This window comes from Gossypium arboreum, chromosome 2 (genome assembly GCF_025698485.1).
Source record: "Gossypium arboreum isolate Shixiya-1 chromosome 2, ASM2569848v2, whole genome shotgun sequence".
In the NCBI taxonomy this organism is placed as follows: Eukaryota; Viridiplantae; Streptophyta; class Magnoliopsida; order Malvales; family Malvaceae; genus Gossypium; species Gossypium arboreum.
The window spans coordinates 30,284,486-30,302,355 of NC_069071.1; the positions used below are offsets into that span (position 1 = coordinate 30,284,486).

The 17,870-nt window shown below is 33.8% G+C and overlaps 1 pseudogene; it reads right to left on the reverse strand.

The window, feature by feature from the left end:
• Positions 1 to 8,003: 8,003 nt before the first annotated feature.
• On the reverse strand, positions 8,004 to 10,839 carry LOC108466235 (eukaryotic initiation factor 4A-III homolog A-like; annotated as a pseudogene).
• Positions 10,840 to 17,870: the final 7,031 nt, after the last annotated feature.

Consider the following 17,870-nt stretch of genomic DNA (forward strand, 5'->3'; position numbering starts at 1 on the left):
GTGTGGACAGAATTATCAATCCCAAATCTCTTACAGGAATCTAATTTGGAGTTTCTACAGTGGCTGTCAAGATACTAACATATGGGAGTGAAAACCTCAATAAACTGACTTGCTTTCATTAGTGAATCATGCAGGTATTTAATACAAGATGGAAGGACGTACTAATAAACTATTAGTAACTAGCTAACTAACTGACTGTTAAACCTTTCTCCTATCATGCCCCGAGCTTGTCTGCTTCCTCTCCCTGGCATTAGCTTCATTGACTGAAACCCGAAGTTGACTTCTAAATTTTTCGAACTACTGATAGGGGCTTGGTTAAAATGTCAGCCACCTGTTCTTGACTTGGAATGTGTCCAACTTGAAACAGGCCTTGTGCAACTTTTTCCCGTAGAAAGAAGAGATCCAATTCGACGTGTTTGAATTTAGAATGTTGAACTGGGTTACCTGCTACGGCCACGGCTGCGGAGATGTCACTCCATAGAAGTGCTTTGCCGTGGTGAGAAACACAAAGTTCGGCTAACAGCGACTGTATCCACACCATTTCTGCAAGAACATGGGCGAGACTTCTGTATTCAGCCTCTGCAGTCGAACGTGATACAACCTGCTACTTCCTCGAGCTCCAAGAGACCGGATTTCTGCCAAGAAACACACAATAACCAGAGGTGGACTGGCGATCATCTACGTCAGCTCCCCAACTAGCATAAAAAAATCCCTTGAGTAACAACTTGGAGCTCTTTGTGAACCTCAGGCCATGACCCAGTGTTCCATGCAAATAACGGAGGATCCTCTTAACAGCTTTAAAATGCACATCAAGAGGTCGGTGCATGAATTGACACACCTTGTTGACAGCAAAGGCTATATCGGGCCTAGTTATCACTACATACTGCAATGCCCCAACGATACTCCGATAGAGATGAGCATCATCAACAGGATTCCCTTCATGAGCAGACAGCTGACACGTTGGTACCATGGGCGTTGGTAAACTATTTGACTTATCCATACCTGCCCGTTGTAGGAGGTCGAGAACATATTTCCTTTAGTTAAGAAACACTCCAGCAGAGGTATACTAGAAAATAATTTAGTTGGTCAAGGTCTTTCAATGAGAACTGAGCATCAAGTCTTCGAACAAAGCCGTCTATGGTTTGAGAGTTGTTCCCAGTAACGATTATGTCATCGACATATATTAGCACATACAGCAGTTGTGATTCAAAGTGTTGAATAAAGAATGAACTGTCGGATTTAGAAGCAACAAAACCAGTGACCAACAGGAATTCTTTTAACTTGTGAAACCAGGCGCTAGGTGCCTGTTTGAGTCCATAAAGAGCTTTGCGCAACCGACATACCAATGGTTGACCGTTATCTCCTTATTTTTCAAAACCCGGTGGTTGTTCCATATAAATGTCCTCTTAGAGATCGCCATTGAAGAAGGCATTATTTATATCGACCTGTCTGAGAGACCAGCCCATCGAGACAGCAAGAGCTAGAACCACAAGAATGGTTGTTGGTTTCACCACTGGACTGAAGGTTTCTTGGAAGTCCACCCCAGCTTCTTAGAGATACCCTTTTTACTACCAACCGTCCTTTGTACCGAGCCACTGAACCATCGGCATTACGTTTGATTTTGAAAATCCACTTGCAACCCACTGCTCTACGACCTGGAGGTAAAGGCACAACGTCCCAAGTATGATTTGCAAGTAAGGCTTTGTATTCAGCATGCGCTGCTGCTGACCATGCAGGATGTAGAAGAGCTGCTGTAATGGAGGTAAGTTCCTCATTTTTTAGAACAGAAGTGAACACTTTAGGCTTGTAAATTCCACTTTTAGATCTCGTTTGCATCGGGTAAGTATTTTCTAGGGGTAGACGCTGTTCAGAAGATGCAGATGAGTGTGATGAGTACCCTGAATCTGGTGGTGAGTGTCTTGACTCTGGTGGTGTGAGAGAACATCAAGACCTAGACGAGTTATCAGTTTGGCTTATGCTATCATACGACACCGAAGTAATCCCTTCCTCATGAGGAGAAACAGTAGAAGGAGATGTATTACCCAACACCACTGAAAGGCGAGACTGATGCTGAAAACTTTGAACTGACTGAAAAGAGGAACCAAATGAACTATCCTGTTTGAAGGGAAAACACGCCTCGTCAAATGTGACATGTCTAGAGACATACACCCTACCACAACTAGCAATGCATCTATACCCTTTCTTATTTGACACCACTCCAAGAAACACACATTGAATGGACCGAAACTCCAGCTTATGTCGATGATAGGGCCTCAAACAGGGATAACAAGCACATCCAAGAACCCTGAGGTACGAATAGGATGGCCTAACTTGATACAACATCTCATAAGGACTTTGGTTGTGTAAAACAGGTGTTGGTAGCCTGTTAATCAAGTGTACACCATGGGAAAAAGCATAATACCAGAACTCTAGAGGTAAGCCTGCCTGAGCTAAGAGAGTTAACCCCACATCTATAATTTGCCGATGCTTCCTTTCAGCCACCCCATTATGCTCTGAGGTGTGAGGGCAAGTTACCCGGTGCTGAATACCAAGGCGAGCAAGCTCCTTTGAGAGCGATCGATACTCCCTACCGCCATCAGATTGAAAAGCTTTGATGGAGCAACCAAATTGAACACCAACCATTTGATTAAACTGAAGAAAACATTAAAAAACTTTAGCTTTGGACTTGAGAAAATAAACCCAAGTGTATCTGCTATACACATCCACAAAGGAGACATAGTAAAGAAATCCATTGGACTTAACATGTGAAGGACCCCAAACATCAGTTGTTACTAGTTCAAAAGGTGAAGAATACACTGTTCGAGAGGAGCTGAAAGGCAGCTTATGAGCTTTGCCTAATTGACAAGCTGAACAAACAGAAGTAATACTATTTTTATTGAACTGAATATTACAATCTTGTAAAGCAACTCTAAGGACACTCGAGCAAGGATGTCCAAATCTTTGATTCCACAACTCCAGGAGTGATAATTGTTGTGCTGTACACAGATTTGCTGAGACTGGCTGTGAGGATGTACCATCTGTACGAGAAGATGAGCCAGAAAAATTGAACTGATATAGACCGTTATGTATGCGGCCCACTAGGAGGGTTTTCCTTGTCTGTATATCCTTCACAAAACACAAGAAAGGATGAAATTCAAAGTAAACATCATTATCTCTTGTAAACTGCCCAACAGACATTAAACTTTTGCATACAGTTGGTACATGAAGAACAGTTCGTAGGCGCAAAAGTCTAGACCCAGCCAACATACTAGTGTTTCCAAACATTAGAAATAGGAACTGAAACACCATTCCCCATCGACACATATTTCATACCTGTATAAGGAACAACATTTGTGAGAGCAGTCACATTTGGAGTAACATGGTTTGTCACGCCAGAATCTGGATACCATACTTGGTTAGTATTATCAGCAAACAAGGTCCGTGAAGGCTGATGAGAACACGATGACAGTGGCTGATAACAAGAACTACACCCATGAGAACAAGAAGATGCGCCTTAATCTCCAACCTGATGATAGTTGACAGAAACAGTCTGACTAGAGTTAACACCAGAATAGTTTTCATCAAATCTGTGATAGCAAGTCTAGACTAAATGTCTAATTTTCCCACATAATTGGCATTGGGGCCAGGAACGAGACCAACCATGACCATTCGTACGGCCCCTAGTTCGAGACCAACCATGACCATGCCCTCCATAACTTGGTTTATATTCCTGTTGATAAGTCCCTAAAGATTCGGTATGCTTCGAACTTTCAATACCACTTTGTTTTTGATGAGACACCATATTTGCTTGCGGTGGTACCTCTGTTAAACTATCCAGTTGTCGTGTCTCACAATCAAGTAACAGTTCAGTTAAGAGATCTAGTGACATAGGAGTAGTCAAGGCTAGCATGCGAATAGATTCATATTCCATAGCGAGAACAATACTGACCTGCTCTTGCTCAGGTACAGGACTTCCAACAGCAACTAGACTGTCACTTTAGCTCTTTACTTTGGCCAAATAATCTTTTACTGAAAGATTTTCTTTCTCGATGGAATACAAAGCATGCCGCATGCTAGAGATCTTGACTGTAGATTTAGCACCAAACCGTCGCTCAATAGCTGTCCAGATTTCAAAACTTGCTTTGGCCATCGTGAGATGCATCAAGACATCATCGGTTACTGTAGAAAGAAGCCAGGAAGCCAGGAATTTGTCCTGCTTCTTATGAAGAAAAAATAAAAGATTAGAAACAACCTGTCTAAGGTCCAGGAAGAACAAAAGGCGGACTGGTAACTGTACCAAGAACAAACCCATCAACTTCATAACCCTCAAGAATCAACAATATTTGATGCTTCCACAGTAGGTAGTTGCGTTCACTGAGTTTGACTGTATCATGCTTAGAGAAATACTGAACATAAAGAAACATTGCTCTGACCTTGGGAAGGAAACACTCCTTCAGTGTTGGAAGAATGCCGCGGTGTATCACTAGGAGGAGAATCGTCAGTAGCCATGAACAAATGAAATCAAGAAGAGAACAAAAAAAAAAATTATGGCTCTTGATACCATGTCAAGATACTAACACATGGGAGTGAAAACCTCAATAAACTGACTTACTTTCATTAGTGAATCATGCAGGTATTTAATACAAGATGGAAGGATGTACTAACAAACTATTAGTAACTAGCTAACTAACTGACTGCTAACCCTTTCTCCTATCAGTGGCTCACCTGGGTTTTTGCTCAGAACACTTCTTCCCAATGTAGATTATTTTGCTGTGCACTGTAGGCAATCTGGGGAGAAAAGAATGCTAGAATGCATGAGAAAGTAAGCAGAACTGGGAAAGAAATAGCGAGCTTTACCAACAGTTATAACACAGAACTAAATGGGGTTGAAAAAAGAACCCCTAAAATTTCACAGGAAGTTAGAAAATGGAAGTACCCACCTGGTCAGTCAGTAAAAATCAATTTTGATAGAGCATACGATGGGCGACTTTGTCAATCAGCTTCGGGGATTGTGGCCAGAAATAGCGAAAAGAATGTTCTTCTAGTGTGCTCAGTGATTCATCAAGAAGTGGCCTCAGCCTTCGTTGCTGAGGCACTCATTTACCGCAAAGTAGCCCAAATAGGAATAGACATGCAATAGCCAAAGATCATTATAGAAGGCGACTTATTATCAATAATCAAAAAGTGCAAGGCAAAAATACAAGATAAATCACATGTAGGAGCATATATACATGATATTCAATAGATAACGTCTAAATCTAGAAACTTCAGGTTTGAATATATCCCAAGAACAGCAAACGGTTTAGCCCATATATTAGCAACTGAATCGTTGAAGAAGAAGGAGGAGATATACCTGTTTGAGAGCGTCCCTGGATATGCTGAAAGTCAGAAAGAATATGATAGAGTGCGAGAATCAGATTGAAACTGGATGGAAAAGAAGAGGAATAAAGGAAAGTTGGAAACGAGTAGATCAATGGTTTAGGTGATAAAAGCTTTCCTTGGAAATCTGAAACCGTCATTAAGAAGAAATGGCAGATTGATAGACAAGACGGACATCAGAATTCTCTGATTGGGCAAAATAACGATGATAATTATGAGCTTCTAGACTATTCCTAATTTATTTTCTTTTCTAATATTTCTTTTAATCTGGGCCATTTTTTAAATTTTGGGCCTTATCTTCTGTTTTGTTCTATTATTTGTTTTTGGACTTTGTGTTTTATTTTTTATTTATATTTTAATAAATCTATTATTAATTTAAAAAGATGATCACTAAAATCAATATGACAGAGAAAGTATATTTTAGGGTGTAAAATATATTGTGGTTAAGTATAAAAAATATATATATAATTAAATGCGGAAATTAGTTTGGCAATCAGTCAAATGATGTAAATGCGTTCGGGAAGCTTTTATTTTAACGACAACATAGAGAGCGACACATGACCTCCGCCACTTTGCACAAAGCGACGATACAATGACTAACCCTAGTAAATCGTAAATACGAATTACCTTATTTTCCATTAAGTAAAACTCACTGCAGCAAAATTGACTTTTAGCGGCGTTTTTTAAGGTCTTTAGCGGCGCTTTTACAAGCGCCGCAAAAAACGCCTCTATAGATGGCGCCACTAAAGTTTGCGGCGTCTATTTAAAAAAACGCCGTTAAAGATCATGATCTTTAGCGGCACTTTTTCCACAAACGCCGCTAAAGATCATGACCTTTAGCGGCGCTTTCCCTACAAACGCCGCTAAAGATCAAGACCTTTAGCGCGCTTTTCTCAAAACGCCGCTAAAAGTCATGAAATTCAAAAAAATATTACAAAATATTATAAAAATCATGAAAATATAAAAAATTTAAAATTCATTATCAAATTAAATTTTCTATTAAAATTTTAACTTTAAAACTAAATACAAAATTAATGAATTTAAATTTAAAATTTAAAATAATAAATTAATAACACAATTAAAATCCAAAAGTTAGAACTCAAGTTATCTTAAATATTAAAATAAAAATAAAAATTTAGAATCAAAACTAAAATAAATAATAAAAATTAGATTAAATATAAAGATATCAATAAAATAAGATATTATAATGAAGTTCCTTAAATGAAATAAGGACTTAATTCCCATGTGAAATATCAACATTGATTATCTAAATTGATTAACTAAGTCAAAATTGCAATTTGTGTTTTTCTTCTTTTAACTCAAATAAAAATAAAATGTTGAAACAAAACAATTAAATAAAAAATTAGAATAATTAGTTGACAGGAGATTATTATTAAGTATATGCAAATATGCAAGTAGACGATTACAAAATAGGGTGTAGAAGGACAACAACAAAATTAACATAGTTACTCACAAGATCTTCTCACTGTTGAACCAAGGTCATGTACCTTCAAAGATAACATCTTGCAACAAGGAAGTACTTTAGGTTTAGTTTTTAGGGACATGAGAAAGAAGATCAATTGGTTTGCGTAACGGAGAAAACAAAATATTCAGACTGTTTGAATACATTAGTAACAGCTCCAAGCCTCGAGGTATTTTACAATAAAGCACATACATCCTAGAAAGATCCTCCACCTACAGAGTGTAAAGAAGGCCAAGTTAATATCTAACGATACATTTGCTTGGAGCTAATAGCAAGAAGAGTAAGCATTGCTAGAAAAGAAAAAGATTGAACAATACCTTGTCATCTCTAAGCAAGGCCCTGCATCATGAATGCTCATTTTCAAGTAGCCGATTTGCATATGTGACCAACAACTCATGTTGCACTTTCTAGATAAAGAACAAACAGTAATCAATAGAATGCTCTAGGAATTATAGAACTATCTTTATAAGAACTTATTGTTAATTCTTATCACATAATTCCATGTCAATTCATACGTCAAAAACATGCAATCTCAATGCCTAGGTAGCTAGAAGGAAACATATAAAACAACAACCAGATCTTTCCACTCAAAGAGAATTCACGCAGCTTCTATTGTTACATCTAAGTGACTACTTTCATTCATCAAACACTATTCATCTGAGTGACTGTCTTTGAGCAAAGAATTAACGAATTTCACTAAGAAAAGAAAATCACCATCAAGCCAAAATTAAGCTCACGAAAAAACGGCTCTTCATTAACCTATTCCACCATTTCACTCACCTCTAACAATTTTGTCTCACCGCTTGAATGCGGTAATTAGACACCCTCTCCTTTCCTTTCTCAAGCATTCTATAGACGCAATTAACATTAAAGTAAATAAAACAATTAGAACCATCTCAATTAATCGAGTAAAAACTTAAAACCTATAAAATTAAATTAAATTTTCTATTAAAACTTTAGCTTTAAAACTAAATATAAAATTGATGAATTTAAATTTAGAATTTAAATATTATGTTTAAATAAATGGGCAATCTACCAAAGAAGAGAGAGATAATACAATTTAATAGGGTTTCTTGCCTCAAAACTTGGTTTTGATTCAATGTCCAAATCTTTTCTTCAAGACGCCAACAAAGAAACGATTTTAACTAGGAAAAGACAAAAGAGTGGAAGAAATGAATAAACACAGCTTCACAATATGCATGCAAAAAACGCTATCCCAGATTCGGTAGTTTATTGAAAGAATTTATATTAATCTTTTCTCGATAAGGGCACAAACAAACACATGCATAACGGTCTTCAATGAACTATTTTTATTCGCATCCAAAGCTTGTTTCAACCTTTCTTCACTTATTTTGTATACTAGTAAACAAATAATAATTAAAATAAAATAAGGTTATCAGCACCAACCAATTCGATGGGAACAACTCCAGTTTTCCCTCTTCACCAGATTTTGTGCAAATTTGGCCAATTCAGTCAGGATGTAATTGGTATCCTCAATTTATTAGTGATGAATATGATACAGAACTGTTTGGTCAGTTTGATAAGATTACAAAAAGAAATCATTATATAATTTTTTTTAAAAAAATCATAATATTTGTAATCTATACTATTAATATTTTTTTATTTTTTAAATATATTTTTATATAAAATCTCATAAATAATAGAAAAATATCACATTAACTCTTTTATATTTTAGAAAATTATAAATTAATACATGCTCAAAATAAATTTTGCTCCCAAAATAATAAAATTTTAATATAATCTTTTAAAAATTATAAAAATATAAGCTATCATAAATATAAAATTACATTTTATCTCTCACAAAAATACGCAACTCAAAAGTTTACTCCAAAATTAATTTTGACCTTGATAAATGATGTCAGTGTCTCATTATTTGTATCTTTTGTATAATTAATAATTTTGTTTAATTAAAATAACAAGACAAAAATCATACAAAAATCAGGGCCCTCTCTCCATAACATGACACATCAAATAAAAAACACTATGTTTTGATAGAAGCCAAGAACAAACACAGAATAATAATAATACATGCTTACCCTCATTCGTTTCTCCAGTTGTAATCTCCATGTCAGTTCCTCAACTTGCTTTTCCAGTTTGTTCTTTGCGACTTGCGAGCTCCTGCTCTCTAGCAACTGTAAACAAAATAATAACAGAAAATCTAAGGGATGCATTCATAAAACAAAATATTATCATACTTAAAGGTCTTAGAAGTACTACATTGTTTGAAAACAAGGTCTCATATAGAGAAAATAAGTAACCCCCAACCCACACACACAAAAAAATATTTATGTAAAAGATTTAGTAAATTTTAGATAAGATTTCGCAGAGCATGGATATCTTGAATAGGCTTTAACTTGTACCCAAAATAAAACTCAAAACTCAAATTTGAAGAACCTCCCAAAAATATCTTAGCAAAGTCGCAACTTCTTAGTGCTCGATTTCAAATTTAAGCGAGAAGAGGGCCACGAAGACAAGTATGCCAGCTGCCAACCATTTTCAAGGTTCTAAAATATAGAAGACAATAAATTTTTATAAAAAGTTCAGCAGGACGAACAAGACATACCATCTTAAGCTTCCGCAGTTCTTTACGAGCTACTCTTCCTCTCCATGCACATTGTGTTGCAATTGCTGCTTTCTTCAACTTCAGATAATGCAAAATTATACTTTGCCCCCCCCCCTTTTCACTTTTGGCCCCTAAAACAATTTCCTAGCTTCACCCAGGAAACAATGTTGCAAGATAATAGCAACAAGTCAACAAAAACATCACAACAACTCAGATTAAATTCATTAACTTTAAAACTGAGTAAAAATTGGTAAGCAACACAAACTTGTAGTGCCTAGGAACATTACAACTGTTATCAGACTTCCAATGCTTGAGGTTCTTCTTATAACAAAAAATAACACAAACTTGAACAAGGCACGATAAGAAAGTGAGAAAGGCACCTGAAGCTCGGGTGGAAGATGTCTGTAAACATCATAAATTTGATCTTTGAACCCTCTACTTAACATCTCATCAAATTCATCGAGAATCAATAGTTTAATAGCTCTTGTACGTAGGGTTCTCCTCTTGATCATATCACAGACTCTACCTGGAGTTCCTGATACTACATGAACTCCGTTTTCTAGTTTTCTTATATCTTCACCCACACTTTTGCCTCCAATACATGCGTGTGCTTGTATATTCATGAAATCGCCAATTGTCCGTATCACTTTCTCTGTTTGAGACGCCAATTCTCTTGTAGGTGACAATATCAATGCTTGAACCCTAAAATAACACTACTTAGCATATTCACAATTCATACTTCAAAATAAATTAAATAAATTATAGATTAATCCTAAACAAAATTCAAGCCTCAAACACCTTCCCTAATTTACCATCTTTCAATAGCATTATTTTTTACTCTTCGAATAAGAAACATCTCAAATTTAAGGTTTTAGCTATGAGGTATCTAAAAATTAGGGCTTTTGCAAAAAATCACATGAAATCGATATCAGAACACATTTAAATCTGTCAAAAACAACTATTTTTAAAACAGGTCAAAGAATTGAAATAAAAAAACATACCCTCTGCTAGCGGTGTCGACCACTTGACAAACAGTGAGAGCAATCATGGAAGTTTTTCCGGTACCAGATTGGGCTTGAGCAATCACATCGCGGCCATTGATTATCGGCATAACGGCTCTCTACTGAATAGCCGACGGCTTTTCAAAGCCGTAATTGTAGATTCCACGGAGGAGATCGTCTTTTAATCCCATCTGATCGAAACTCAATATCGGCATGGTTATTTCAGCTCCTTTCACTTGTTTTTCTTCCACTAGCTCCAAAGCTGCCCATGCTTTGTAAGATTCGATCTCGAAAAGCTTCATTAGGTCTTCCATGGCGGATGGATCGAAATTCTTGTTGCCTTGTAAAGCTTGATCTGAGAGGAAAGTGAATTGAGAGAGGAGAGCTTCCATGGCTGTTTGATGAATTCAAATGCGGATCTACTTGGGAAAATTGGAAAGTAGCAAAAGCGGTAGAGAGAAACACCTAAAGGGTTTTGAGGATACCGATTTTAGGGGGAAAATTAGACGTTTCAGGGGGAATTTGTGGATAAAAGAGCGCCACTTTTTTTATTGCATTTTTTTTGGCGTTTTTATATATATTTTGCAGCGTTTTTCATGAAAACGCCACTAATCTCTATTTTATATTTTATTTTTATTTTTTATTTCATTTTTATTTGTTATCAATGTTGTTATTTATTTATCAATGTTTTTTAAATCTAATATTTAAATATATCAAATAGTTTAGATTAAATATTTTTAACATAAAAGTATTAATTAGTTGTATAAAATTTTATCATTTAACAAATATCAAGTAAACCTTAAATCCTAAATCATTTAATATATATATAAAGTTTATCTATTATCTCTTAAATAATTTAAACTATAATCATAATTTTAATATATTAAAATTAAAATTATCTCTTTACAATCATATAAGAAATTATTTAATATATAAATTAAAAACACTAATTAATTTAAACCATTAATCCCAAACTCTAAAATCCTAAAATATAAACCATTAACCCCTAACCCTTAAATTTTAAACCCTAACCCTTAAACCATAATACATAAACCTTAAAATAGTAACTCATAAACCTTAAACCCTCAATCATATACCTAAATCGTAAACCCTAAACTATAATGATTAATTGATTCAATATTTTAAATTAATATTATCTTTTTACAATTATATAAGAAAATATTTATCATATAAATTAAAAATATTAATTAACTAAACCCTAAACTCTTAATCTTTAATCTCTAGACCCTAAATCCTAAATCCTAAAATATAAACTCTTAATCCTAGCACTACAGGAAAATAGGGCTTTAGTGGCGTTTTATCAAAAAACGCCGCAAAAATTGTAAAACACAGAGCAATAGCGGCGTTTTTGCTAAAACGCATCTAAAAACCGAGCAATAGAGGCGTTTTTTGTTAAAATGCCGCTAAAAACAGAGCATTAGCGGCACTTTTGGCAAAACGCCGCTAAAGACCAGAGCATTAGCGGCGCTTTTCTAAGAAACGCCGCTATAAGTACACATTTAGCGACGCTTTTTAAAAAACGCCGCTAGTGCTCAATCTTTAGCGGCGTTTTTCAAAAAAACGCCACAAAAAATTAAAAAAATTAAAATACTATTATTTAAAATAATTTTAATGATTTTTTGTATATGACTAATTGTTTATTAATTTATATGTTAAATATTTTCTTACATAATTGTAAAAGAGATAGTATTAATTTTAAAATATTGAATTAATTATCATTATAGTTTAGGGTTTATGGTATATGGTTAAGGGTTTAATGTTTATGAGTTACTATTTTAAGTTTTATGGATTATGGGTTTAGGGATTATGGTTTAAGGGTGGTTTAAAGGTTGGGGTTTAAGGTTTAGGTGTTAGGAGTTAGGGGTTTAGGGGTTTAGTTTTTAGGGGTTTATGGTTTATGTTTTAGTAGTTATGGTTTAGGGTTTAGGGACTAGGAGTTTAGGGTTTAGATTAATTAGTATTTTTTAATTTATATGATAAACATTTTCTTATATAATTATAAAAGAGATAGTATTAATTTTAAATATTGAATTAATTATCATTATAGTTTAGGGTTTATGATTTAGGATTTATGTTTTAGGGTTTAAAGTGTATGAGTTACTATTTTAAGGTTTATGGATTATGGTTTATGGCTTAAGGGTTGAGGTCTAAGGCTTAGGGGTTAGGGGTTAAGTGTTAGGTTTTTAGGGTTTATAGATTATGTTTTGATTTAGGATTTAGATTAATTAGTGTTTTTTAATTTATATATTAAATTAGTGTAATTAGTGTGAAAAACATATGTTAAAATTTTGAAATATTATTATTTAAAATAAATTTAAAGTTTTTTGGATATATCACTAATTTTTTAATTTATATATTAAATAATTTTAAATTTTAAAGATTTCAAATTGTATCTAATTCTTTTAAGTATTAGTTAAATTTTAAAAATTATTTATTTAAATGAAAAAATTAAAATACTATTATTTAAAACAAATTTAAAATTTTTGAGTATATAACTAATTTTTTAGTTTATATTATTTTTAATTTATATATTAAATAATTTTAATTTTTAAATATTTTAGCCTCGTTTTTATTATAAACGCAACAAAAAGTATGTAAAAATTTATTTCACTTTAAAAAGGCGCCTTTAGGCTTGTTCTAATAAGAAGGTGCAATTTTATTAATTTTTTAGTGGCGTTTTGGTAAAACACCGCAATAAGTGGGATTTAGCGGCATTAAAAAAAACGCCGTAATTTTATCCCAAATTTTATCCACAACTCAGATACCCGAACCACGTTAATTTTTTCCCCTTAAAAATTTTCCCCCAAACCCTAAATTTTCCCCAAATCAAAATCCCGACCCATCTCTGCATCGCCAGACCCGACCATATGCTGCATCGTCGGACCCGACCATCTGCTGCATCGCCGTCGACTTGACCATCTCAAGGCTGCGTCGTCGTCACCGCTGCTTTTTTGCCATCTTCTTCTCGGTTCTCATTTGCCTCAATGCTTCTTTGCATAGTTCTAAATATGCCTTTGTATGTTTTTGTTTTTCTGCAGTTCTACTTATTGAACAGCTTATGGCTTGGTGAAACATTTAGCCATGCTTTTATTGGTTCCTTATCTATACATGGTTACTTGTTGCCGTTCCTCCTAAAGTTGATTGGTGATCAAACTAGCATGAACGGAGGTAAGAAATATAGCATGAACGGAGAATTTCGTGTCTGGTGAAGGATTCATTGCTTATTTATGTTTCAATAGTTTTCACTGTTCTCTTCCGCTTCATTATTTGAGGAGACCAAATATATTTTGTTGTTTATTTGGTCTCTATTGTTGTCTCTTGAGCCTATTTTCTAGTTTCATTTTTCCTACATCTGAATCTCATGTCCAATTGAGGATATCCTTCTCTTACTCTAATAATCGAATGATCATTTCTTTCTATTTCATTCCCTTAAAAAGAGGAGACTAACTCCTTTAGGCAATTGTCCTTTGGTTCGTCTTCGCCCATTGAACTCCCTATTTCCCATGCAAATTTTCTAACCCATTTATATTAGAATCATTACTAGTTTCTCCTAATGGAGTCTTAAATTGGAAACTAATGTTTATCTAATTTCGTTTTTCTTTTCTCGATCGCCAATTATGCACTTTGGTGACAAAGACAACTAATTGTACTTGGCCTCACACATGGTAGCATGTCTTGTAATTTAGAATCCTCTTCGACACTTCCCTTTTGTTTCCAAACTGTAAGCATTAATAATATTTTATGTTATCTTGAAGGTTGGACTAGGACTTCGATAACGATGCAGTATATTATTGAAACAATAGCAGAGAGAAACAATATTGGATATAAGTTGCTAGTAAGTACACCTTCTATCCTGTAGTGTGTTACTTGTGTTATTATGATCGGGACAAAGAAGTACATGGTTGAAAATAGTGTCTTGACCTTCTTTTTCCTATAACTTCCTAGAAACATGTGAATACTTTGGGATTACCTCTGCAGACTGATTTGATTATTTTGATGTATTATCTTATCTAATAATGCTCATTTTAAGTTTCCGCTAGTTTCTCATGTCATATATTGCCATTCAAGTAACAGTGCTTTGGAATTTTGTGTTGTGTTTAGAAAGATAAACATTTATTTCTATGCGAAGTGATACTCTTAGTCATGAAGTTGAAAACAATTAAAACCGCATAAGGTGACATTGTTTTGAATCTAGGATTTCCTGTATTCCTTACATTCTATATGACATAAAATGATGAGGAATTGTTGACCGTTGTCCCATATAATATATATAGGTTCATCTTTCAGGTTAATTGCTGCAATGGTACTCGTATTTGTAAATTGATGTTTAATTTGGTTACTTGCACTGAGCATTTGCTACGCAAGGCTTGAACTTTTACTTTCTGTTTAATTTGCTAACTTAACTCACCTTTGGTCTTGAATTTAATTTTGATTTCTATCTTGCAACTTCTCTTTCCTTCATGCAATATTGTCTATGCCTTTTAGATCACCTCTAATTTTAGCATGACAGAAGCCCTCTCTGCTGGGTTTTTTCACCATTGTTGCTGCTAGTGTCAACTTTATTTTAACAAATGTTATGCCTTATATGATGCTATATGAGACAAATATATTCAATAGTTTTTCTTATCCTTCTGTTTTTGTGCCGTTATACTCTCTAATCACATCATTTCTCTAAGCCACCCCCCGTCAATAATGATTGATTGCTGATGTAAAAATGTTTGATTGCTAATCACAAGATTTACACTTTTGTTTTGTCTTCAATAATGATTGATTGCTAATGTAACAATGTAATAACCCTCTGTATTGCATTAACAAAAACCACTGCCTTTATCTAGCAAATGATTTCATTTCAGGGTGATAAGAGCTCAAATGAAATTGACAGCAATGTGGGAAATAAGAGCTCGTCAGAAAGGGTGGAGAGAAAAGGTCGCCAAATCTAATGCGCAGACACAAGGTAACCTCCAGTTTGTCTAAACCATCCACCATGGCCTGATAGGAAGAAAATTAGTAGAAAATGTATTTCTTAAGGGTTAGTAGAAAACGTAGAAAATTAGTAGACACAAGGTAACCTCCGGTTTGGCAAAAGATGAGACAAACCAAATTGTTTTGGTTAATATCGGCCCAAACAAGAGGGCTTGAATTGAAAACATTATGTTGGAAAGCAAATTCACTTAAGGGTTCTCAGATCTAATTGGAGTGAACAAATATTGAATTTTAGTTATATTATTGGGTATGCTAAGAAAGACAAATAATTTGTTAGTTCACTTCTTGAGAAGAGAATGACGACTATAAAATATTCAAATAAAAAAAAAAGGATAATAGATATTAAGATATTTTGGCTGCGGATTTCTATTTTCATGTAAAGGAAATTCTCACTTGGTCAAACATGGTGTGAGGATTTTAATGATTTCAAAATGGAAGACATAATTTTACTCCTTAAAACACCGAATATGTATATATATTTCAGTTTTACCCAGATACTATAAAACCTTTAGGCTCTGGTATGAATAGTCCTTGCCTCTTGTAATATGTGGCTTGTGTATTGAAGGAGTTTTTGGGATTTCTTAGGTACTAAAAATGCCCTTTTGCCTTTTTCAGGACATATTGGCATCACCGTGGATGATACAATCAAGGCATGTGAAAGATTCCAACGCCTTGGAGTAGAGTTCAGCAAAAAACAATTATGTATATCACATGGAGATTATTTAAAACTAGAGCATGCAAATATTTTCTAAAAGTGCTTTTGTTCATGCCTAGTTTATCAATCTCATTTGTACGGTATGCATTCATCAAGGATCCCAATGTTTTCGGAAGAATTTTAGTTTTGATTCTAAATTTTTATTTTTATTTCAATATTTTTAGTTAAATTTTAATAGAAAATTTAATTTGATAATGAATTTTAATAGAAAATTTTTATATTTATATCATGGATATTATTCTTCTCAATATTTTGATAATGACTTTTAAATTTTTTATATTTTTCATGACTTTTATAATATATATTTTTTTAAATTTCATGACCTTTAGCGGCGTTTTTTTAAATAAACGCCACAAACTTTAGTGGCGCCGTCTATAGCGGCGTTTTTTGCGGCACTTATAAAAACACCGCAAATAGTTTTAGCGGCGCTTAAAAAGCGCCGCTAAAGACCTTAAAAAACGCCGCTAAAAGTCAATTTTGCTGCAGTGTAGATCCGTAACCCTTAAACCATAATCCCTAAACCCATAATCCATAAAACTTAAAATAGTAACTCGTAAACCTTAAACCCTTAACCATATGCCCTAAATCATAAACCTTAAACTATAATATAATTAATTTAATATTTTAAAATTAATACTATCTCTTTTATAATTATATAAGAAAATATTTAACATATGATGTACATCAACATCCATGTGATGTTTTTTGGGGTTTAGTATTTTAGGGGTATAGTTTAAGGGTTAAGTTTTTTTAAGGTTTAAGAGTTTAGTGTTTTAAGGATTATAGATTAGTGTTTATGATTTTTTTGGGGTTTAGATTTTTAGGGGTTATATGACTTTTAGCGGCGTTTTACCGAAAGCGCCGCTAATGCTCCGATTTTTAGCGGCGTTTTACCAAAAGCGCCGCTAATGCTCCGGTTTTTAGAGGCGTTTTACCAAAAGCGCCGCTATTGCTCCGGTTTTAGCGGCGTTTTACCAAAAGCGCCGCTATTGCTCTGTTTTTAGCGGCGTTTTGGTAAACGCCACTATTGCTCTATGTTTTACAATTTTTGTGGCGTTTTTTGGTAAAACGCCGCTAAAAACGCCGCTAAAGCCCTGTTTTCCTGTAGTGACTGTACATGGTCGGGATCGGTTTGAAAAATAAAAAGTTTTGAATAAAAATATAAGTTTAAAATATAGACTTGAGTAAAAAGGATAAGACTAGTTTAGAAAACAGGTCGAGCTTCGCGTAAGTTTTTTTTGCCTGAGTTCAACCTGAGTTTTTAAAAGAAAAAGAATTTGTTATTTTCTTCTTGTTTTCTTAATATTTTCTCATTGTTTTGCTATAATTTAACTATTATTGTTACTATTTTATTGTTGTTTGGATATCGTATAATTTTTATTTTATTGTTAATTTTACTACTATTTTAAAATCATTTATTTATTAAGTTACACCTATGTTAATATTATTTAAGTATAAAAATTTTTAAATATATTTTTAATTTATTAAAAAATATTTATTTTAATATTTTAATGTATTATATTTTTAAAAAATAATATAAAAATTAATTCAAACAGACTAAATCAAATCTAAACTTTAATATTTTTATTCGAACTAAATTTAAGTAAAATTTTAAATCTATTTTTCAATTTAATTTATAAAATAGATTTAAAATTTTATCAATAACGGACCCGGCCAGCAATGGAAAGTTGTACGTGTAAGCTA